This window comes from Canis lupus, chromosome 3, assembly GCF_011100685.1.
Source record: "Canis lupus familiaris isolate Mischka breed German Shepherd chromosome 3, alternate assembly UU_Cfam_GSD_1.0, whole genome shotgun sequence".
NCBI lineage: Eukaryota > Metazoa > Chordata > Mammalia > Carnivora > Canidae > Canis > Canis lupus.
In genome coordinates, this window is record NC_049224.1 from 90,390,952 (window position 1) to 90,417,283 (window position 26,332).

At 38.2% G+C, this 26,332-nt stretch overlaps 1 long non-coding RNA gene across 1 annotated transcript in view; it reads left to right on the top strand.

The window, feature by feature from the left end:
- LOC111095408 overlaps positions 1-23,973 on the top strand; it is a 31,979-nt gene extending 8,006 nt beyond the window's left edge. The window contains exons 3-4 of the long non-coding RNA XR_005356469.1: positions 3,118-3,256; positions 23,904-23,973. This is a non-coding gene — a long non-coding RNA (uncharacterized LOC111095408). The remainder of the gene's footprint in view (positions 1-3,117; positions 3,257-23,903) is intronic.
- Positions 23,974-26,332: the final 2,359 nt, after the last annotated feature.

A 26,332-nucleotide genomic window follows, 5' to 3' on the forward strand; every position in this document is an offset into this window, starting at 1 on the left:
ACCAGTGTTTTTGGCAGGAGGGGGTGGGTGTTGGGTAATTTCCTGCTGAAATTATAGAGGAAAAATAAAAGCCCTAAAGTCATTCCTCCATACTCTGATGCTGGGAAACAGATTCCGGGCCATGATTCTTATAGTAATATCTGTCTTGACTTTCACTTTTTTCTCCCTTCTTTCCTGCCTCCCCTTGCAAAGCAAATAGTTCCAAAATTTATAGTTGGGTGAAGGAAGAAATACATTAAAGCAAGATTTCAGGATAATCCACTATGAGTGGTGTTCATCCAATGGAAGCAATGGGTTATGGGGCAGAATGGGCTCCTAGGTAACTCATACGTGCGAACAATCTATCTGGTTTACATAGGCGAGAGGGGGAAATCTGGGCCAAATTATTGGTTACATCATCCTGGGGAAAAAATCATGGCTGACAAATCTGGATTGGAGCTGTAGCCCCATTATTAAGTAGCAGTGAGAACTCAAGGGAGCCTCTCTGAGTCTTTGATGTCACTATAAAATGGAGAAGGTATTCTTCCTTCGTAGTGCTGTGAATCCTTCATAAAATACTGCAAAGACACTACACTAGTTTCCTATTATTGCTGTAACTTATGATCACAAACATAATAGTATAAAACAATACACATTTATTGTCCAACATCTCTGGAGATCAGAAGTCCAAAAATTAGCCTTACCAGGTTAAAATGAAGGGATCAACAGAGAAGGTTTCATCTGAAGGGTCCAGGAAAGAACTCATTCCCCACTTCTTCCAGCTTTTGGAGGCTGTCATCTGTTACCCCTTGGCTTGTGGCCACCTTTCTCCAATCCTTGCTTCCTCATCACATTGTCTTTGGCCCTCTCTAACCTCCTACCTTCCTTTTATAAGGAACTTTGTGATTACATCACATCCACTACAATAATCCACTTGGAGGTTCCTCAAAGAGTTAAAAATAGACCTGCCCTATGACCCAGGAATGGCACTACGGGGAATTTACCCCAAAGATACAGATGCAGTGAAACGCCGGGACACCAGCACCCCAATGTTTCTAGCAGCAATGTCCACAATAGCCACACTGTGGAAGGAGCCTCGGTGTCCATCGAAAGATGATGGATAAAGAAGATGTGGTTTATGTATACAATGGAATATTCCTCAGCCATTAGAAACGACAAATACCCACCATTTGCTTCAACGTGGATGGAACTGGAAGGAATTATGCTGAGTGAAGTAAGTCAATCGGAAAAGGACAAACATTATATGGTCTCATTCATTTGGGGAATATAAAAAAAAGTGAAAGGGAATAAAGGGGAAAGGAGAGAAAATGAGTGAAAATATCAGTGACAGAGACAAAACATGAGAGACTCCTAACTGGGAAATGAACAAGGGGTAGTGGAAAGGGAAGTGGGTGGGGAGTTGGAGTGACTGGGTGACGGGCACTGAGGGCGGCACTTGGCGGGATGAGCACTGGGTGTTATGCTGTATGTTGCCAAATTGAACTCCGATAAAAAATAAATAAATAAATAAATAAGGAATCTTCCTTCAACTGAAAAAAAAAAAAGTCCACAAGGTAATCTAGTTACAGTTTCCAAAAATTAGAGTGTCCATCTTTGCAGGGCTATGATGCAGCCCAGCACAGGTATTTAGCACAAGTATTAGCACAAACAGGCATGCAACAAAGTTCAGTCCCTGTCTCCTCTTCCCATCAGAATCAGAGGCTCATTCCCCCAATTTACCATCACCTTGAACACTCTTCTCAGAGGTCCAAAAAGAAATGCCAAAGGGATCTTCTCAGAGTAAAATGGGAAAAACCTTAAAAACTGTAAGATAGAAGTCTTATGGTGTATATTTGTTGTCTCCTTTGATGAGTGTTTAGGGTCTGGTGTGTTCTACATATCCGAGTTATGTTCAGAAAACATCTGAAAGAAAACCAGATTATGTAGTCAATTATAAGTGTAAAAAAGTATAAGCAATTTTTTTTTCACTCAGTGTGTCCTGAAATGAGTTACAGAACACCATTTGGATTTTGAGGATGAGGGAATCATCTTAGTTTTAGAGTTCAAGAGAATCCAGGTCTTGTGACATAAGGGAGTTGGAACTGCTAGGTATATTCAGCTTCTGATTTAATATTCTTTCAAATTGCACTGACATCATAATCATTTATCTTCAAGGAAAGCAGAGGGAGGCCAAAATAGTTTCAGTTTCACTCTGTTTTAATGGTAAATTCCTATCCTTTTGCTGATGTCCGCTATAAAGTGATCATTCATACTGCCATCACATGAAATGAACCAACTAAATCAAAATATTTTTCATAGGGGAGTAGTCTAGGGAAGTGAAAGCAACAGCATGCCGGACTTCTCATGCTGGGCTATTTTTGGACGGCCTTCTTCAAGGATCAATTTAAAGCTAACTTCTACAACAAAGCTGTCTTCAACGAGGCAGAAAAATATGCCGAACCCACACATACTTAACAAAAGTAGTCAGCTGACTGCACCTGACTTAACTGTACAAAATACAGAGTTTATTCTCCATAGCATAGTAGCTACAAGGAGTAGTAATTATGGGGATAATGTAAAACTCATTAGTTCACTGATTCATTGATTCATTATTTTATTAAGGATCTCTAACAAACTTATTTTTGCATTCATCATTCACGTAATCATTCATTTTTCCATTTTCTCAACAATCAATTTGTATATTTGTTCATTCATTCATTCATTCAACAAAGCTGCACTGAATATCCGACCCCTGATATATTATGTTGGGTACTGGAGAGGCAAAGATGAATCAAATATATGTGTGCTCTAGAAATCCATCTCTTGGCCCATTCTTCAGTTAGAAGATTCTGAGAAGGGAACATAGGCATGAAAAGTAGGATGTTTTGTTAATAATCCACTGATGATCACATTAAATATAGGCAGATAAATTATGATATCAGAGAGACTAATTCAAGATTGGACATCTGATTTCAGGCCATTCAAATGTGTGAGGCCACATTTTTAATTATTGCATTTTTTTTTTCCAATACAAGGCTTGGTAGAGAGTTAGAATTCAAAATCTGTCCCCTGTGTATTAATCTGTGATTAAGGACTAATTGTGTTACTAGTCCCTGAAGAATATGAATTCTTTCCCAGCCTACCTGTTTTTATACTGGTCAACATCGCTGTGGAAGACATTTATGGTACCATCTCATACTTCGCTGCTACCCAAGTGGGAACACTACATCTGGTTTGAAAATGAGAATCGGTGAACCTCTCTAGACTCCGAAGCAAGGTCAGAATAACTGTCACTAAATTAAAAGCTCTAGCTTTATGTTCTCAAAGTTAGTTTTTGTCATAATTATAATTGGCTAAGAGAGCTTCATCTTTGGATTTTTGACCCTCCATATCAGGACATTTGTATTTTTGAGGCCTGCTTCACTACCATCCCAACTTACTCTCCCTTTCTACCAATGTCTTTCCACTGTTCCTTAATACTCAGATTGGTACATGAAATTTATTCCTTAGATATTTGTTTTTCTTTCCTTGATTCTATCTCTAAAAGGCTATATTTTCCTTGCCTCTCATCCTTCTAGTATTCCCTGAGGAGAGTGTGAATAATAACAATTTTTAAGAAGTTGATTTGTCATTTTCCATTTTCTCAACAATCCCTGTCCTTCATACATACTCATCTAAATTTATTAGAGTTAAGAGAATTATCTTTTATATTTTTGTTCCTCCTGTTGCTCTAACCCTAATGTTGAATTGATAAATCAATGAGTAGAAGCCTGTTTGAAGGTCTTTATGATAACTGGTCAGATACCTCTATGACAGTGAACTATTAATTATAACGGAGTGCCTGGTGTTCTGACAACTCTTGTACTTCTAGTGTACACTTCCTCTCTCAGATTTGCTCTTTAGTTTTCATTTGCTGGAAATGTTTGGGCTCTCTGCGAAGCTATCAGTATCATGTTCCCATTAAAACACTGAGACACAGAGTTTAAGTAACTCTGACCAAGTCACATAGCAAGTATGGAGACAGGATTAGGATCCAAGAATTTGACTCTAGACATCATGTTCCGAATGATTGAGCACTATGGCCATAGAAAGAGAAAATGCAATAACATGATTTTTATGGCTGTTTATACAAAGATTGGTATAACAATGGGAGCCTGCATGAGTTACGGAAGGTAAGTTATGGAAGGATGGGTATTTGTATCAATTCTACTTCTATGTTTTTAATAAAGATAGTGTAGGAAAAATAATTTAGATCTAAATATTTAAAACCTGATTCAGAAAAACCAAAAATGGATAACAAACTTCTGATGATCTTGATTTTGAGACTGACTCCACCTTTGACTTTGGGGTGAATGTGTTAATGAGATGATCCATTCCATTTGGAAAGCCAGTAATAGATTACAGAGAATAAATTTATCCTGAGACTGAGAATTTCAAGTCTGAAATGTTTATTTTGGTCAATCCTAGCCTTAAAAACCATGACTTTGAAGTCTGGATAAATATATTTATCTAGAAAAAAAATAGTTATTTACAGGTAAGTACAAGATAAGAGATAAACTGAAAGAAGCAATTGCTAAGGTGTTTCTCACCAGTCTGCTGTCTGCAAAATAAGTGTCTGTGAGTGTGTGTTTGCACACACGCATGTGTGCACATGGGTTTGTGCCATTCATCTGGAACAATTGTCTCAGTTTTTGGTTCTGCTTTGGAAGCTAAGGAATGTGTTGAGTTTTGGAATTCCTTTCATGTGGAAGGAATTCAGCTCCTGAGGACTGTTGATGATGGACAAACACTGCACAGAAAGACCATAAGGAAGACTTCCATTTTCAGTTTGCTTAAGTAATCTTGATAGAAGCACCCAAATATAGTGTTTTCTACAAGTATGACAGGAGCTTCTCGGGTCAAGACATAAGCAGTTGACATAAATTCCCTTTTAATTAAAGTGTATTTTGCCAGGCACAGAGCTTGCTAACAATCTTCAGTGTTTTCTACTTTGGGGTATCAGACACCGTTTTTCCTCCTTTGTGTTACAATACAACTTTCTACAAAAAAATATACTCTGTGATATTGAAATGCTATGAAAACAGAAACGGTATCATGGTCATTTTTCTGTTAATAGTACTTATTGAAACCTAGTGGTCAATGGAAAGGCAGCTGAGTAAATAGATGCCTGAATGAATAATACACGAATGACATGCTTTTGTCTAGATTTGGAGTGAAAGCAGCATCTTTTTATTAGATTCAGCAGTCCCTAAATATCCTGTCCCCATTTAGATGTCTATTAACTCTGCAAACATCATCTATGCATATTGTTGGGGAAGGAAAGATATTTGAATGTTCCGTTTCATAAATGATCAGAATACGAGACAAAGTTAATAATTAGGAGCCAGTGTGAAGATACTAGAGGTGGATTGTCGTGGACATGACCAGAAGAAAGTGAAGTAGGACTCCATTCTGTTATTGTTTCTTTTCTTATGTTTCTCTTCTCTTCTCGTCTCTTCTCTTCTCTCTTCTTTTCTTTCCTTTTATTTTATTTAAGATTTTTTTTAATTTATGAGGGAGAGAGAGAGAGAGAGACAGAGAGAGAGAGGCAGAGACACAGGCAGAGGGAGAAGCAGGCTCCATGCAGGAAGCCTGATAGGAGTCTAGATCCTGGGTCTCCAGGATCATGCCCTGGGTGGAAGGCAGTGCTAAACCACTAAGCCACTGGGGCTGCCCCATTTCTTTTTATGTTAATATTCTATCATTCTCCAACTCAAAATTTCCCAGTGGTTTTCCATAGTCTTATAAATGACATCCTAACCCTTTAACCTGGCTTAGGGAGCTATACTTACCCTGGTCCCTGTCCATATCAATGGCCTTATCTCATTCCATATCCCATTGTGCTCCCTGCTCTCTCCTCAAGGCTTTTGTAGGAGCTCTGCCTGGAATCCTTCCCTCTCATCTTCACTTTCTGGGATCCTCTTCATCTTCAGGTGTCAACTTCATTAATTCCCCAGAGAGGCTTTCCTTGAACATTTCCCAAATTAATATCCCAGTCACTCAGTATTATATCATCCTCTTTTAATTCTCTGCGTAAATCTCAACATGTTGGAGATGCCACATGTTTGCAGCCCAGGTAAGGCCGAGTCTCAGGCATCTCAGTCCTGATACCAGGTATGCAGGTGAAGAAGCAATCCTGGAAGTCCTCCCTCCAGTCCTACATTATATTTCAAGCATTCGTGTTATTCCATGGAGCAAAGAGCCATCTACGCATTTTCAGAAGTCCTGACTTACAAAGTTCCTAGGTTTGTTAAACACAAAAAAGAGCTAAAACACTTATTGATAACAACCTGCAATTTTCTTGTTATCTTAATGTTTTTAAAAGTCTCTGTCTCCCCACAAAGATTGTCAGTTCCATGATGGCATTCATTTTGCTTACTGCCATAATCTTTATACCAGTGCTTGGCACATAGTAGGTGTTCCATAAATACCCCCTAAATAAATAAATGACTTACTTTGTTAACTGAGCTGGATATTTTTACATTTTTTAGACTCATCAAACCCATGTGACGATTCTGCATAATATCATCCTCCTTTTACAGGTGAAGGCACTAAATATTAGAAAGATCAAATAGTTTTCTCAGGTTGCAGAGGTAATAAACTATACAAATAGGATGCGAACTAATTCTACTTTGAACTTTCTCATGATAGTCTCACAAAATAAATTGTTGGGTTAACCTGCTCTCCAGATATACCTACAACTTCAAGTAACAGAATGCTGAGAAGCACAGAGTCTGGAGCTGGACTATCAGAGTTCAAACCCTAGCTCCTACACATTTATTCAGTAATCTTTCTTCAAGTTTCTAATTTCTAAAATAAGAGTTATAAATTCTAATACCGAGGCTGGTTTGAAGACCGAATGAGTGAATATATCTAAAACCTTTATACCAGGGCTTGGCACGTGATAAGAACTCTGTAAACACTACCTTCATTCTTACTATTATTGTTGTATTATATGATATTTATGAATGGCTCGATATATTCCCTAATAACCAGACATTATTAATAAAATATTTGCCGATATTTTCTATGTAAAACGTTTTTCATGACATAGGTCAAGCATATTATGTATCCATGTTATAAATTGAATGAGTGTAACTACAGGTCAGGTATCTCATTTTCTGTTATGTGTGGCCTACCTGAATGGGCAACATGTGAATTTTTGTCATAAATAGGGAAAAATTTTCTCTGAAATTAAGTGTTGTATGCGTGGCTTAGACTTGGACACTGTCTTGGATGTGATCTCAGTCAGTTCTCTCATGATTTAAGTAAGGACACCAATGGCAACAGAGGGACAAGGTCTCATTTAACGTCACACAGGCAGTTCGTACCTGAGCCAGAGCAAGAGCCAGGGTGGCCTGAGTCCCACCCTGGTGCTTTCCAGCCCACTCTGCTGCTGCCCTGCCAACAAGTCATTGTTGCTAGAGAAAAGCTTTTCCAGCTAAGTGGTCACTCAAATGTGTGCAACATCTGCTCTGCACTCGATGTAGGGTGGAAACTCAGCAAGTGCCCATTGAGAGCCGTACATTTACCCTTCATCAACAAGAACTGTAATAACAACTCCTTAGCAAGTTAGAGAAATACCTGATTCTTCTAGGTTAATCTCAGGTCACGAGGAGCAGTCCATACTTAGAAGAAATTGAGGATATTGAAGGATATGAGATGGATTTAAAAGAGTGTGCCTCTCTCATGCCTCCTGAGACTGTAATTAGTGGCCTGAAGCTACTGGCCACAGCAGTCTGGAACTTCGTACAGCAAACAGCTGTCTTCCTTTTTTAGGAAGAGTTATATAAGGCATGCAAACCACATGGATTTCCTTTGAAGCAGCTAGAACTTTTGTCAATATCATCTTTTATCTCTCTCTTTCCCTTCAAGCCCTCTGAGAAGAGATCTTATCAAAGAGGGAATCAAAGGAAGCTTCTGGTGTTACTATTTCCCAGACTACTTTCTGGAATTCTTAAAACAGGGAACCAGATTTCTGACAGTCACGATGTGGTTTGCACTGGTGTTTGCTCCCCGATGATCTCTCCATAATACCTTCAGGCTATGTTGGACAAAAGCCAAACAGAGCTTTGACCTATGCCCTGTGTTTTCAGGAGTTGAAGATCCATGTCATCCTTATGAGCATATAAATACTGCTTGTTCTTCTCTCCCAGAGGCGTATTTGTGCACTCACGGGTAAATACAAATAGGCAAACTACCCATCTTTCTACTTTCTGCAGAACTTTAAAAATGATTCAACTTTGACATAAGAACTTCAAAAATTCTCTGTTTCAAAAATCTGGATTGCCTTTTAACGATATCACAGAAAGAAATAAACATGACAATATTGCCAAAATAGCTACTGCTCAACACAGAGTTTTGATGTGATAGCATTGAACAAATAGGGCACTGTCCAGGGAAACAATTTTTTCACAAATATCCCACTTTTGAACTTAAAATGAGTCTCTAGTGTCAAAGTGTTTTATTGTTGAAAAATATAAATCAGCTTAGAGGTGAACTTCAGTCAGGCTTCTTGGTCTTATTCAGCAGAAAAGTATTCTGGTGAAGCACAGGGTGGCTCAGTCGGGTAAGCACCTGCTTTTGGCTCGGGTCATGATCCCAGGACTCTGGAGTGGGTCCTGCTTTAGGTTCCCCACTCATTAGGGGGCAGACCCCTTCTCCCTCTCCCTCTCCTTGTGTTCTCTCTCTCTTTCTCTCAAATGAATTAAAAAAAAACTTTAAAAATAGAAAAGTATTCTGGTTAAGAAAAATAATATTAGAGAACATAAACAAGAAGGGTGAGGAATGTGATTCAGTCTATGTGTACATCCACAGGAAGGTAATAATGTCTCATACAGGTAATGCTAGTGAGGACCCTCCTGTGTGCTAGACACTGTTTGATGTGCATTAACAGATTCAACCCTTGAATCAGTATTGTGGGATAGTAACTATTAATATACCTTTTTTCTTTTTTCTTTTCTTTTCTTTCTTTTCTTTTCTTTTCTTTTCTTTTCTTTTCTTTTCTTTTCTTTTCTTTTTTTCTTTCTTTTCTTTCTTTTTTCAGATTAAAAAACTGGTTAATGTTTTTGTCCAAAAACTGTGAACTAGTAAATGGGAGACCTGGGACAACAGTAAAGACCACATCATAGGAACATCCTTCTCAGGATGCCAGTTCCTACTGTCTACCATGAAGCACTTCTCTCACCACCATCTTTACTGCCCCTGGGCACTGGGCTCTTGGCTACCACTTTGCACCTCTTATTCCAGATTCAGGTCTCGGGTATGGCTATCTCATGTCCATGTCTTGTCTTCAGGGGATCGAGAAGCAACTATCCAGCCTCAGATGGTTGCACTCATGCAATAACATATTTCTCAAAACTAGGAAAGAAGTTCAGATGCCTAGAAGCCAAAAGAGCACAACAGTCACTGTTCTCGCTTACAGTAACTACTAATAACGTTGGATGAAAAATCAAGACCTACGTAAAGATTACTATACAATTTAGTCAAATTGCAACTGTGGATAGCATTAATTGATAACAAATGTAAATGACCTTGTTTCTAAAAGAGACCATTTTGATTTCTATCCCAAACATAAACAATTTACAATCAGTAAAAAGAAAAGCTGAGGAGAATAATTGTATGCCTTGAATAAGTTCTTTAAAACTTGTTGAGAACCAATACTATGGGACTTTAATTCGCAGCAATTTATTCCAATATAAACTCAAATGTTAGATAATGCCAGACGTGAATGGAGGAAAGGGCTGAGAAAAAGAGTGAGCAAGCGAGATTTCTACTGCAAAATGCTTTTGACATGGTCCAGTTACTGCGTCACGACTTCATGTTTCTTAATCTTGGCAATAGAATAAAGTCCTCAGCAGAAGGACTTTTTTCAAGTCCAAAAACATGACACTTCAGAACTCTAACCATAACTTCTCTTTTTATGTCTACGGGATTTACAGTGTTTGCAGATGGAAGTAATTTAATACTGGGGTGATCTTTCATCTAGCCTGTTCTTTCAGTGACCTTATGTTTACTATAAGAAAACACCAACAAGGTATCTGATTTCTTCATGGAAAAATGGCAACTATTTAAAACAAAAGGATTTTGTCCAGGAGAATCATAAATCTTTCACTGTTTCTGTAATTTAACCAAAAAAAGGGGGGGGGGCTCATTTGTTCTGTGAGGAGTGTTTGCCTGCGAGACAAGGCCAATTTGACTTTCTCATAAAAAATGCATTTTTTTGAGGTGGGGGAAGATAGCAAGAGAATAAAAAGTCACTGTTCCATCTATGGCAGGAGAATCAAGTCTTTTCATTTCCATGGCTTTGCCTCAAACTGTCCGTAAGTTATCATTTTGAAAGAAAACCCCAGAATCCTTCCTGGTATTTCCCAGGATGCTTTAAAAATAATAGCAGGTTCTTTGTGTCCTTCACACATCTCTGCTTCAGCATGTGTGGCTCCTGCTGATTTTAAAGCCTGCTCTGCACCCCAGAAAGCAGACTCTTCTTGGGATGAGAGAAGCTCCTGGTAACCACAGTAACACACCTTTCCAGGGAATCTTCCCATTGACATTTAATAGGTCGAGTAATAAATAATGGAATGAAATCTTTCAGCAGAAGACCAGAAGCTGCAACTGGAACAGTCAGGAAATGGATAACAGCTGCCTTTAAGGTGATGAGATGCAAGATGCCTTCCTAGATTGGAGACAATTTTTCCAATAAGAAAGAGAGTTTAAATCCAGAATGTCCATTCTGTTTACACCATAGATCCAGGAGATGAAAATGCCAAATACTCTTACGAGTATGATACTGCATCCAAAAATATGTTATGGACTCTAATCTAGAGTGTAGATTGGGTCATTGTGTGTGAATAACTCATTCAGCAATTACAATGTCTAAATATGTATTTTTATTATATTGAGTGAATCCCTGAACAGGGTTAAATATACTATTTTAAATAGTAATTACGTGTGAGGACCTAATGCACGCCGAAGTGTGCTTATCCTTGGAAATAGAATGGGGAACAAAGCACATGGGAGATAGAGACAAGGAAGAAGCAATGTAGAAGCAGGTACTTGAAGGTTGAGTAGAAGTTAGGTGAAAAGAGGAGAAAGGAGAGGATCCCAGGTAGAGGAAATAGCTCAGGCCAAGGACTTAGAGCAGAGAAATTACTGTGTATTGGGGAACTGAAATTGCTTCAGCATGTTGGTCTCTGGCCAAAAAACATATTCATTCAACATTCAAAAATATCCAGTTTTTTGTTCTATGAAACAGCAGGAAGTGCTCCAGGTGTTAAGGTATGACCATCAGCAAAGTAGAGAAGTTTCCTTGTCCTTGCGGAGCATATGACACAGTCTGTCTTCACAGTCCCCCACTCCCCTCCTCCCTCCTCCGTCCTCCATCCTCCCTCCTACCACATAGGGAAGAGGAGTTGATAATTTTGCAACAGCAACCACTGAAAACATATTTTCTTAAGATTTGGGGGAGGTACAAAATCATCAATTTTAATTAGTCTCAGTGGATATTTGGCATCAATAACAATGAATAGTACCCTAAAAAATGTATCAAGGACTGTGTTGGTTTCAGGCAGTATAAAGACAAACTTGATTTATAGATTCAGTAAAATCCCAGTCAAAATCCAGGCCAGTTATTTTGTAGATATTGATAAACTAATTCTAAAGTTTATACAGAAAGGCAAAAGATCCTAAACTTTAAGTCTTACTATAAAAATAGAATCATCAACACAGTGTGGTGTTGGTGAAAGATAGACAAATAGACCAGTGAAACATAAAAGAGAACCCTAAAGTAGACCCACACAAATACAATTTGTAGTTGCTCAAACTCAGAAGTAGCCAAGATATCCTTCCATAGGTGAATGGGTAAACTAACTGTGGTATATCCAACAAGGGAATACTATTCAACAATAAAGAGAAATGAGTTATCGAGTCACAAAACCATGCAGTGGAAACTTAAAAGCATATTTCCAAGTGAAAAAAGTCAATCTGGAAAATTATATACTATATCATTCCAACTGTATGACATCGAGGAAAAGGAAAATAATGAAGACAGTGAAAAAATCATTGCAGCCAGAGGTCAAGGAGGAGGAAGGAAGGAAGGATCCATGGTTAGAGGAGCGGGGGGTGGGGGAGGTTAGATACTGAAACTATTCTGTAAGATGGTGTAGTCATAGATACATGTCTCCATATATTTGTCAAGACCTAGAGAGTGTATGACACAAAGAATGAGCCCTAATATAAACGTTGGATTTTCATTGATAATTATGTGTGAAGGTTGGTTCATCAATCGTGACAAATGTTGCACACTACAATGGAACGTGGATGGCAGTGGAGGGAATGTGTAAGGGGGGAAGGTAGGAGTATGTGGAAACTCTACGCCTTCCTCAGTTTTCCTATGAGCATACATGTGCTCTAAAGATGCCAAAGTTTATTAATTTAAAAAGAAAAACATATGAATAAGAAAATATCCTTGATCTTAGAGAGCCCCTGGTGACTTGGGTCATATCATCTATCTATCTATCTATCTATCTATCTATCTATCTATCTATCTATCATCTATCTATCTATCTATCATCATCATCTATCATCTATGTGCTCTTATAATTCATGAATCTATCTCTCTGTCTAGAATTATGACTTGTGTGATCATAGAGGAATACATAAAATTCATTGTGAGTACAGGAAACATAGATCAGGATTAATTCCCCTATACTTTGGTGGGTAAATCCAGCAAAGAGCTAAGGAGAAGAACTAACATTGTGTTGGACAGTGAAGGATGAGTAGGAGCCCACTGGTTTAAAAACTGTAGAAAGCAGAGAAATATTCTTAAGCAAGACAAGGAGAAGTAAAAGTCATCCTGGAGAGTGTAACTAGAGCATATGGTATATGAGAGGAATAAGGAAGAGATAAATAAATTGATTGTTAGTCTGGAGCCAGATTCTAAAGGGCCCTCTAGATCTTAGGCCTTGAAGGCCTGTTCCATGCAGGCATGGTGCCAGGCACCACCTATGCCTCATTTTGTAAATACTCATAACAACCTTACAAAACAGGTATTGTTAGCTTGATTTTACTAAAGAGGACACTGTACTCAGGAAGACACACTAATTAGCCTGAGTTCAAGGCTGGTAGATTCTGCCAAGGAGCTCAGTGGGCCTCAGTGAGGCTGGAGAAGGGAAATGATGTGCTTCCCTCTACAGAGAAGATCAACTGGATGCTCTTTTCAGACACCTGAGGCATTGCTTTCCATCCTTATTCCAACAGACCAAGGAGATTCTAGTCCTCTCCTTGAACTGGAATGCCAGCTCTAGAATTCACTGTTAATTAAGCACATTATTCCTCAGATATTGAGGGATTGAAAGGAAACAGAAAAGCTCAGTTGTGGAGGCAGAAATGATATTGCAGAAATTAGACAATAGTGGTCATATGTATTAACTTAGATCTTTGAAAAATCACCCCTGGGACACCTGGGTGGCTCAGAGGTTGAGCACCTGTCTTTGGCTCAGGGCATGTCCCAGGGGTCCTGGGATCGAGTCCCACATTGGGCTCCCTGCAAGGAGCCTGCTTCTCCCTCTGCCTGGGTCTCTGCCTCTCTCTGTGTCTCTCATGAATAAATAAGTAAAATCTTTAAAAAAAAAAAGGAAAAAAGAAGAAAGAAAAATCACTTCTGCTGTGTGTATGTGTGGTTGGGGGGTATAAAGTAGCGAAGCCACTCCGCTCCTGGCAGACAGGGGAGGACTTGTGGTAAGTAGGTAAGCGTAAAGAGTATGGAGAGGCAACAAAGAGGAGCCCCCCCTCCCCGTCACATCCCCACTCCATGGAAGAAAAAAAAAAAAAAAAGACTCTAAGTAGTTCAAGCGATTCAACTAGGGAGAGTAAGAAGAGAGAAACACAAACCTCCAGGCTCCAAAGACTTAGTGATTCTTAGATACCGATCTGCGATTTCTGATCGGTTTGGAAGTATTTCAGTGGTTGCCTTGCTTTGTTGAATATTCATTCTGGTATTATTTCAGGCTGTTTTGCTGAAATTATTCCAATTATAGGTTTCTTTGGCTGTTTGTGTATGCGCGTATACACATACGCACGCACAATCAATAATTTAGAAAACATTTACTTGAATTCAAATAATATTAGATGTTTGTCTCCCCCACTGGGTTATGAGTTTTAGCAGTGCAAACACAATGTATAAATAGCACATTTTATAGTGCCTGGTGTATATTAATGCTTAATAAATATTTGTTGCATAAATTCATCTCCTTTTATAAGACAGTTTCCTAGAAACCATGTTGATGTCAGGCAAGAGCCTGTGCTTATTGTCTTTTTATATCAGAGGAGTTGAAACCAGAAAAGGGGCAAGATACAGCAGCTAGACCTCGTCACTCTGTCCGTAGGCCCTGCTTGAGTACCTGACTGCGGTCCAATCCCCTTTCCTAACACACAGCCTTTCTCTCATCTGGCTTCTTTCTGTCCCTGTTCCCCTGGTAATTTTTTTTAAATTTTATTTTATTTTTTCTCATAACTTGATGTTGCATCAGCTACAGCTGCCCTTTACAAATCACCTCTAACCTTCACTTTTTGTCCTCACTTTTGCTTATCCTGCTCTTGGCTCCGTGCATCTGGCCCTCGGAGGCATGTCTTTCTAATCCTCAGGATTTTAGGCCCTTCTCCTGGGGCAACTGGGATTTTTAAAGTTGGTTGGAACATAAAGATGTCCAGACAGCTCTATTTCGTGGGGTTTAATAGTACAAATAGAGTGCTCAAGTGTGTTCATTTGATTTATAAACACACGGCGTTGTCACTGAGACCCCTTGGGAGAAGAATATTTGTACAATTATGTCTAGCTTTTACTAAAGATAATTTTGTGTCTGTTTAAGGTATGAAGGAGTTCTTTCAAGAAATGTTATCTGATTCTTAGTTTTCAAACACTTTCAGCAAACTTTCTGTTGTTTACGGGGATTGGTGTTTATATTAATATTACAGATAACTTTGTAAATAAAGACACATGGCTCAGATTCTGTGGACACTAAAGTTGCTCATAATTTGCAAAGAAGGCTTAACTTCTTATTTTTCATATAATTATTCAAATAGTCAAGTAAAACGTATAACTATGATTAACGGGACATTTATGAGAGCTGTTACTTTCTGTTAAAATACCAGAAACACAAAGAGTTTAGTCTATTACTGATATAGGAAACATCTTTCAATGTTATGAATTATTTGGATAAGATAACACGCATTATGTGTTTTTTGGTTGGTGTTTTTGGGTTTCTTTCTTTCTTTTTTTTTTTTTTTTTTTTTTTTCTGGGAAGCCAGGCCACTGTGAGCAGAAAACAGATTCTATGGCCACCGGCCCACAGAAACTAGTGGGCCTCTCTGGCAGGGCATGAAGGAGTTTGATCCTTGGTCTAATTAGGCATACTCCCTCTGGGACTCTGCTTAGAAGTCAAAATTAAGGCTTGCCTTGTTTCCTTGCAGTGATGGGGAAATCCATTTCAATTCAGCAGCATTCCCTTGACTTGAACACATTTGGGGACTTGGAAGCATAGCAGAGCAAGCTCAAGGGTTACATACTGGAGCTGCCAGTTAGCAGAATTGGCAGGCACCCCTCCTAAGCTTTTTGGTTTAAAGAGGCTGCTTCCCTCCCACAAGGAAGAAGCCAGAACCATATGGCCCAAACCCCAGGTGGCTCTCCTCCACGGCTTGTGGTTCCCCTGAAACTTATTCTCCAGACTTGAGGCCTGCCAGAGATTCTCTGATGGCAGACACATACAGGCATGGTTCTGTAGCTGGTGGGGAAGATAAACATGCAATTCACCCCCAAAGACATGGGTGGTGCACCTACTATGTGTCAGACATCTTCCTATGAAGAGGGAGATGAAGATGCTCTTGTCTCCTCCCTGGAGTAGCTTACAGTTGTGTGGCTTATTCACTGCTGCTGTTGATCTATCATACATTGAACAACTAGAAGGGGAATTAGGAGCAGAGAAACTCTGATATGAGAATATTATGGAAAATTACAAAGAACACCGCACTCTGAGTCCTAGGACTCTGATCTCTCTCTGGTTCCATTACTTAGCCATTATGGATGAAATTAATTAACTAATGAAATACTTCTTGACCTGTATACACTCTGCTCACGTTGCTAAGATTTTTTTTTAATTTTTTTTTAATTTTTATTTCTTACGTTCCTAAGATTTAAGGATACTACTATAAATAAGATATGGTCACTGACATCAAGATGTTTACTCTTATGCCATTTGAGTTTTAGTTTCCTCATTTATTGAATATATCATTACTGCCCTTTTCATCTCACTAAACTATTTGGAGAAGCAAACTTGATAATATACATGAAAACTCAATTACAAAAAAACTGTACATGTATATGCAGCAGATTTATACAGCTTATTACATATAAGCGATTTTCAAGGTGTGAAGTATCCAAGCTAGTACATCCTGGTATTAGAGAACAAAGCAAAAAAAAATCCATTTTTGAACTTTCAGACCACTATTTCTTCCCGTACAGAAGTGGTTCTGGGAGTGTGGTCTTGGACCAGCAACATCACACCACCTGGGAATTTAGTAGAAATGCAGATTGATGGGCATCATTTAGAATTAATCAATTAGAAACTCCGGGGATAGAATTCAGTGGTCTGTTTTCACACCCCTCCACATGATACTGTTATAACCCGTCAAAGTAGAGGACCACGAATATGGACCGTCCTGTCTTTCCCCAGCTAAACTGTCACGCCTTTTCCATCCTGGCCAGCAGATTGTCAAAGTCTCTTCAGGTTTAGAAGAATTTGAATCTGAGAAGCGAGGGAGACTTAAGGAGCCTAATTCATGCAAATGATAACTTTATTTTGTTTCATCTTTTATTGATCAACGTATTTGTTCACCATACATTTATTGAACACACATTATGTACCAGGCATCACACTCTGCTCTTCTTCATAGCTTTCTGTTTTCCATGTGGCCTTAACTTATTTAAATGACATGATATATTTTTAAAAAAATTAAAAAGCATATCCTGACATTGCTCTCAAGCCCTGGAACATAACTTTATCCATTTGCTACTCAAAGATCTGTTTCCTTTTTCCCCCCTCTATTTTTTATTGTCCTTTCCCCTTCAACTAAGAGCCAGAGAAGACAATGGGGGCTAATATGTTGATGCATTTTCCTCGTGTACACGAAGACTTTATTGAAAACTCTCCATGGGAAGCTTGTCTTTGTTTTACTGCAATTCCTCAATAACCTGGTGACCTCGAAGAGGCAATTCTAGCTTGAAAGCTGAAACATCTTACTGCCTGCCAAAAGTGAGAGGGACCTGCACTTTGGGGTTTGTGGAGATTTTATGTATTTGAAGGAATATTCCCTAGGTTATATCCTCTTCAGAGACCAGAACCAAGGCATTCAGAAACAGCTGTGCAGTGGGAAACTGTCGGGGTAGATTCTTCATGTTCAGCTAATGGGCCCCACACAAGCCTTATTGAGAGGAAGCCTACAGACCAGCGGTTAGAACACAGGAGCTGAGCTTCAACTGTTCCTTTGGTTTACAGAGCTTTCTCTTTTCTCCACACGCTCTGAGAGAGAGTTAATTTGGGGAAAGTTGAAGGCTTGCTATGTCCAGCTCCCTCTTTCTTTCTATCCCTATCTCTTATGGCTCCTTTCCGTCTCTGAAATTCTTGGTGCTTTTACAAAGGAGAGCACAACCCAGTGAAGCTGTTACATACCCTGGTGAACCTGACCTAGTACGTTTCCCTCCTTGGATGTTAGGCTCATATATGATGACATATATGATGATTGCCAACAAATGTTGGCAATTTATTAATATACTTTAATGAAGCCTGTCCATTTCCAAGAGAATCACCTGGAAAGGGTTATGATCAATACAAAAAAGCATAAATATCATCAACATCTTGTATCACCATCAATGAATGCAGATGCCTCTTTGCTTATAGGGCAAGTGAATTAGAATTCTCTGCCCTTAAAGTCGTGGAAAAAGGAATGGCAACAGAAAGAAAAATTAAGATTTAAAAGTTTATATGTTTTGCTAAACAGCAAGTCACTTTACTTCTCTAGAAATTAGTTTCATCCAAAAATGAGAGCAGCGAATGCTCATTATGCATTGTTTTAGGCATTTTTCAACTATCAATGAACTGAAATTAATATTTTTTAATGATTAATTAATTAATTTAACAGAGAGAAAGAGAGAGAGAGTCCGCACAAACAGGGGAAGGAGCAGAGGAAGAGGGAGAAGCAGACTCCCCATGGAGCAGGGAACTTCACACAGGGCTTGATCCCAGGACCTTGTGACCATGACCTGAGCTGAAGACAGACACTTAACCAACTGAGTCACCCAGGTTCCCCCAATGAACTAAATTTATGACACAATCCTGTGATGGTAAATTTTATGTCAACTAGACTGGGCCACAGAGTGCCCAGGCGTTTGGTCAAACATTATTCTAGGTGCATCTGTCAGGGTGTGTCTGGATGAGATTAAAATTTGAATTAGGACATTGTGTAAAGCAGTTTGGCCTCCTGAAAGGTGGTGGTGGTGTTGGGAGGTGTTTCTCATCCAATTAGTTGAAGATTTGAATGGAACAAAAGATAGATTAAGGGGGATCCTGCTGCTTCAGTGTTGAGTTGGGTCATTGGCCTTCAGACTCAGACTCAAACATGGTCTCTTCCTGGGTCTTTAGCCTGAAGCTTTCATACTAGACTTTCTCCGATGACTCTCAGACCCTCAGATTTGGACTAGAACAACAACATTGGCTCCTCTGAGTTTACAGCTTGCCATGTACAAGTCCTGTGGTTTATTAGCTTCCATGACTGTGTGAGCCAATTCCTGATAATAAACAAAAGTCTCCCTCTCAGTTTCTACTTACACACACACACACACATACACACACACACACACACATCCTATTGGTTCTGTTCTCTGGCTAATACCAAACCTGTGTCGTAGATACTACTGGTATCTCCATTTTACAGACAGGGAAACCCATACTAAAAAAAAAAAAATAGGTAACTTTCTGTGATGGTTTAAAGGTATGTCCATAGATTCCTTGATACTCCTATCCCAAGAAAGGAAGGATAAGTCTTGTCCCCTTTAGTTTCTTATTTTTATTAAGTTTTTTTTTAATTCCAAGATAAATAAAAATAGTACTATATTACTTTCAGTTGCATAATATAATGACTCGACAATTCTGTACATTACTCAGTGCTCATCATGATAAGCATTACTCATTAATCCCCATCACCTCCCTACCCCCCCCCCCCACCTCCCAACCACCGACCTACCTTCTGGTAACCATCAATTTGTTCTTTTATTTAAATAAGAGTCTGTTTCTCTTGCTTTTCCTTTCTTTTGCTCATTTGTGTTGTTTCTTAAATTCCACATGAGGGAAATCATATGGTTTTTGTCTTTCTCTGACTGATTTACTTTACTTAGCATAATACTCTCAAACTTTGTGTCTGGTGTAAGAACGTGGTCCAGTTTCATTCTTCTACATGCCGCTGTCTAGTTTTCCCAACACAATTTGTTGAAGAGACAGTCTTTTCCCCATTGGATATTCTTTCCTCCTCCATCAAAACATTAATTGACCATATAATTATGAGTTTATTTCTGGGTTTTCTATTCTGTTTTATTGATCTATGTGTCTGTTTTATGCCAGTACCATACTCTTCTGATTACTACAGTTTTGTAATAAAACTTGAAGTCTGGAATTGTGATACCTCCAGTTTTATTTTTCTTTTTCAAGATTGCTCTGGTTATTTGAGGTCTTTTGTGGCTCCATACAAATTCTAGGATTGTTTGTTCTAGTTTTGTGAAAAATTCTGTTTGATATTTTGATAAGGATTGGATTAAATGTGCATATTGCTTTGAGTAGTAGAGACATTTTAACAGTATTTGTTCTTCTAATCCATGAGCATTGGAACATCCTTCAATTTCTTTATGTCATCTTCAATTTTTTTCGTCAATATATAATATCTATCAGAGTATTTTGTTAAGTTTATTCCTAGATATTTTATTATTTTTGGTTCAATTTCAATGGGATCATTTTCTCAATTTTTCTTTCGACTATTAATAATTCATTTTTAATGAATAGTATATGGCAGACATGATGGGATGTCCCTCTTAAGACTAAGTCATAAAAAAACTCTGTTTTCTGTCCTGGTCTCTCTGTCTGTCTCTGTCTCTCTATTCCAGGGAAGCCAGTTACTATACTTGTGAGCAGCTCTATGACGTGACCCATATAGTGAGGAATTTAAACTTCCTGCCAATAGCCACAGAAGCCAACTTGGATTCTTGCACTTGTTCAGATGACTCCAGTTCATAAGAGATCCTAAACCAAAACTAGCTAGCTAAGTCTCTCCTGGATTCCTGACCTTTATAAATGGTGTGTGATAAATGTTTATTATTTTAAGTTTCCAAGTTTGGGATAGCTTGTTACACAGCAAGATATAACAATTACATTTGCCAAAGGTCACACAATTCATAAAAATCAAGATCCCAACCCAGGCAGTATGTCTCAGGATCAATAGTTTTAAAAGTACCTCCTGTTGCCTATCTTAACCACGCAGTATCACGGACCATAAACCTTTGATTACCATCCCCACCCCAAAATAACTGACAAAAGAGAAGGTCAAAGCCTCCATATTTCACTTCAAATAGTTCCTGCCATGGATCCTCTTTAAAAGAAACAGTAAATCAGAGTAACAGAGTAGATTTTCCTCTAGTTATTTGACCTCAGAGATGTTCTTGCCAAACCTTACCTAACAGGTGAGATTGAGGCTCAGTTATGCCCTAGCCCTAGTGACTGTCTGAAAGAGGGTTGAGCACTTTTAATTCTTTTCTTATTGAAAAAAAATAATATTTTGTAAGACACAAGCTAATTGAGGCAACTGTTTAACTGAGATTTGGTTTAATAACTTTTTTTCTTGAGCAAGGAATTTTTATTTTTTATTAGTTTCAGAGGTAAAATTCAGTGATTCATTGGTTGTATATTAAACCCAGTGCTCATTACATCAAGTGCCCTCCTTAATTCCCTTCACTCAATTACCCCATTCCCCACTACCTTCCTCCCCAACCCTCAGTTTGTGTCCTAGAGTTCAGCGTCTCTTACGGTTGATCTCTCTCTCAATTTTCATCTTATTTTATTTTTCCTTCCCTAATAATTTTCTGATATCATTTTCAAAGAGTAATGGCAATGATAGGGTGACCAAATAGCATCCACTTCCCCAGAGACTCATCTTAGGACAGAATAATAATCCCTATGATGAGTCACAGGTCCCTAAATGTGCCTTACTTCTCACCTCAAGGCCTTTGCATAGGCTGTTACCACTGTCTAGAAGGACCTCCCCACCTGGCATCTCCTGATACTCCTGATATGCCTTACATGCAACTGCCTCCCTCATTCCTTGAGACTCAGTTACATATTCAGTGCCTTCTAAGATACCTTCTTGTTACCATTTTACCCACTGCAACTCCTTGGATCCCAATAGCAATTTAGATGGCATAACACAGACTAAAATAATTTTTTTGGAAGCAAACAGACAATGATTTCTGTCAAGCTTGTGATATATACTGGCTTGGTGTCCTTGGCTGAGTGTCCCAACCCCACTAAACCTGCTCTTTTATCAGGTAGAGATGTAAGGGTTAAATGACTCCATAATTGAGAATGGCCCTGGCATACAAAAATATATTTTTTTCCAAAAATATCTTAAATAAATATTAACTATTATTTTCATTGTGTGAAGTACTCATCAAAATGCATGCAACACCAAAAAAAATGCATGCAACATTTTCAATTATTTTCTCTTTTATAAGAGACGCTATTTTATTGAAATATAGTTGACACACAATGAGAATAAGTGCTTTCTGAATGAATGAATGTTATTTTAGTGTCTTGTCTTTATAGCAGTGCTGGCTGATGCTATGAGAGTGAGAGGAATTCTTGCTCATTTATCCTCACTGCCACTTCCTTTAAATATATCTCCAACTGAATTCCATAAGTTTGTTTCTAGCCAATCATCTTGCCAAATGTTGAGGTCTTAAACCTTGATTCATAATGACACCCCTCCCTTTTTTTCACCCTTTTTGAGCATTTTGTAAATTGTGCATTCTACACCTTTCTCATTTGCTGCCTTTCTTCATGCCAAGGGCGTCTGACTGAATCCAGCCCTCATTTCCTCTAGTTCTCTTGCTTCAGCCACCTCTGGTGAGTCATAGCTTCTACACTGAGTGTCTCCAGCTCCAACATTCTATTCTCCATGTCGATATATTTATTTCTCCCCAAATGGCTCTTATCATATTACTCCCTGCAAAACATAATGTATTGGCTGTCCATGTCTCAGAAACGAGAAATCTCACATATTTGTTGCAGATTGCAGTGAAGACACATTGCCTACGTTTACCGTATTCATGTTCTCCCCTTTATTGAAACCGTATGGTTTTTGCTTCCATAACACACCCCCGTGCTTTTCCATCTCCAGGCTTTTAACCATTCCTTTTTCTAGAAAGCCCTCTTGCTCCAGCTTTGCCTGTGGAAATAAAGTTGTCTTGCAAATACTGCCTCACATGTCACTTTCTCCATGAAATCTTTCTTCATTACCTCACCCTTTTCCCAGGTCCAGCTGCTTCATTTTCTCCTTCCTATCTCCATGGCCCTTTGCCTCTTGTTTACAAGATTTCTCCTACGCTTTGTGTAATGAGATTTTGTCTCCTTCTGTTGCAGATTTCAAATTTCTTGTACTTTAACCACCTTGATAATCATCTCCCTTCTGAAGATAAGTGCCGTGCTTTGCATCAAATAAAGTCTCGGATCCTGAATTGAATTGCATTATATAACCAGTTAAAATTCCTGGTGATATAGATATAATTAGAATTATATAAATGCAGTCTAAGATAGAATTATCTCTTTTCCACAGAGTTTTTGAGAGTGACAAACACTTGCTATTTAGGCAACTCTAGCAAAAACATCTTTACCTAAGTGTCATTATAATGTGGAGAAATTGTATGAATGTTTGGGATTGAAATTTCTGTCTGTCTGCCTTCCAATTACTAGAAAACCCAAACTAGCCAACTCAAGATGGACTTTTAACAAAATACCTCCCTGTAATGATAATTGCTTTTGGGCTTCAAACTGACTTATTTACTAGCTTTTCGATTGAAAGTCATTTCTTTTTAGGACCTGAAGGGTTTTTGCACTGCCTGGGGAATTGGGCAGCCGCCTTTAATTAGAAAAAGGCCAAGATATTCAACATACAGTAGGATTTGTAATATTTGTGATGGGGCTGGGGCGAGGTGAGGAGAAAGTGTAGGTTCAAGAAGGGTGAAATTACTCATTTTTTACCTTTTGTATGTTATTTTCCTGAGTCAGTGGGACAGAGGAAAAACAAAGAATTCTGATTTGTATTCACTCAACACACAACCCTGGACAGACGCAATGGGTACTCTGTGATGATTACTGGCCAGCTTAGAAAGTGCTCTCTACAGAGCTACATGAAACTTAGACCTGTTCACATGAGGAACAAATGGTACTAGGGAAATAAAATACATATTTTCAAGTATGTATTGTTAATTATATTTTTAAAATTAGGGTTTACATCCACATTTGATCCAATAATTCTTAGCCTTAATAAAAACGGCATGTTGCAGAATTCCCACCAGAAAGTTGAGAAGTATCTGGAACACAGAAGACAGGTTTGGCTCACAACACAAAAGGCCCTTGACTTCCAGAGGCAATATTTTTCTTTGAAAATTATTAAGCCCTTCAAATTTTGTTAATAAATCTGTTTGAAGTAGAGTTGAGGACTCTATGCCAGCTAGCTACAAACAAAATAGGTGTCTAATTTTGTTTATGCATTTTGTATTTTTTATTGTTCTTTAGGTGCTTACCACATTTATACAAAAGGAAACAGAAATTCAACGTCTTGGAAATCTCAAATTATCTTCAAAATGCAAGTTACTTTTCTTAATAATCGTAAACTTTTGGGATTGTGAAATAAGCAACACAATTTCATTCAGAAAGGAACATTAACCCAAACACAGATTTTTTTTGTAAGGAAATTGGATTTCCCCCCATCTTTCTCTAGAGACCTGGGAATATTACCAAGGACTAAAATAATTAATTGTCACTAAAGGACACACTTATCAAATATCATTTACATCAAATTTGAGGTTCCCTTTTTTTCCATATTTAATAGCCAATTAAGATGTAGAAATGTGCCTGTTAAAGAATATCACAACTATGTTAATAGTGAAGCAACAATTTTATGAAAGCTAATCCAGGAGATCATTCCGAATTTTCTTACAAAGGAAATTAGCATTGATAGTCATCTTTCTGGCAGCAGAAGAAAATGAAATATATCATTTCCAGATGTGTCTATAACACATAAAAATATATTTGAATTTTATGGGCTTAGTAAAATAATAATTTAGCTTTACAAAATTGTCACATTGAGAAATTCGTTTGCCCTAGAAAGTCAGTATTTATTCCATCAAATACTATTCAAAGTCTTTAAACAATACATACTTTACTGAATTTAATTAAAATTAGATTAATTTAATTTTAAGATAAAACATTATGAAGGCCACCGAGTATATCACTGATAGTCATATAATGAATCTTTTTTTTTTAAGGTTTTGTTTGACTCTGGTTGACGTGCAATATTGCTTCAGTTTCAGGTTTACAATATACTGATTCAACATTTCTACATATTATGCTCACCCAAACCGTAGCCACTACCTGCCACCATAAAATACTATTACAGTATCATTGACTATATTCCCTATGTTGTACGTCTTATTCCCAGGACTAATTATTTCATAACTGGAAGCCTATATCTCCCACTCTTCTCCACCCATTTTGTCCATTCCCTCACCACCACCACCACCACCACCACCCCCATGGCAACCTCAGCAGTCTCTGTTCTCTGTTGCAGTCATTATTTTTCTGATTTTCAAGATGTCTGCTTCTGTGGACATTAATATTTTTCAGTTTCTTTTTTGTTTGTTTGTTTTTATTTTAATTCCAGTTAGTTAGCATACAGTATACTATTAATTTCAGATGTACAATATAGTGGTTCCACACTTCCATCCATCACCCAGTGCTCATCATGACAAGTGCCCTCCTGGATCCCACCTCCTATCTCACCCATCCTCTCACCCACCTCCTCCTCTCTGTAACTATAAGTTCATTTTCTATAGTTAAGAGTCTGTCTCTTGGTTTCTCTCTGTCTCTCTCTGTCTCTGTCTCTCTCACTCTCTCTACCTACCCCTGCTTATTCGTTTTGTGTCTTAAATTCCACATATGAGTGGAATTATACAGTATTTGTCATTTTCTGACTTATTTTGCTCAACATTTCACTCTCCAGCTCCATCCATGTTTTTGCAAATGTCAAGATCTCATTATGTTTATGGCTGCATAGTATGCCATTACATGCATACCCCACATCTCCTTTATACATGCATCTATCCGTGGACACATGCTTGGGCTGCCTCCATGCTTTGGCTACTATAAATAATGCTGCTATAAACATAGGAGTGCATGTATTCTTTTGAATTAGTGTTTTTCTATTCTTTGGGTAAAGAATAGCAGCATGATTGCTGGGTCATACGGTAGCTCTATTTTAAACATTTGGAGGAATCTCCATACTGTTTTCGACAGGGCCTGTACCAGCTTGCATTCCCACCCACAGTGCATCAGAGTTCCTTTATCTCCACATCCTCACCAATACCTGTTGTTTCTGGTGCAGTTGATTTGGGCCATTCTGACAGATGTGAGGTGATATCTCATTGTAGCACCAATTTGCATTTCCCTGATGGTAAGTAACAATAAACATATTTTCAATGTGTTTGTTGGCCATCTGGATGTCTTCTTTGAAGAAATGTGTGCTCACGTCTTCTATCCATTTTTAATTGGATTATTTGGTGTTTGGATGCTGAGTGGTATAAGCTCCTTATATTTTTTCAATCCTAACCCTTTATCAGGTATGTCATTTGCAAATACCTTCTTCAATTCTGTGGGTTTCCTTTTTGTTTCGTCAATAGTTTCCTTCACTGTGCAAAAGCTTTTTATTTTTATATAGTCCTAATAGTTTACTTTTTGCTTTTGTTTCCCTTGCCTCAGGAGACATATCTAGAAAAAGTTGTCATAGCCAGTGTCGTAAATGTTACTGCCTGCATTCTCTTCTAGGACTTTTATGGTTTCAGGTCTCAATTTAGGTTTTAATCCATCTTGAGTTTATTTTTAACTTTCGTACTTTGCATGCTATATTATAGTAGTGGACTTTCTAGAAGAATTATATTCCTATAAAA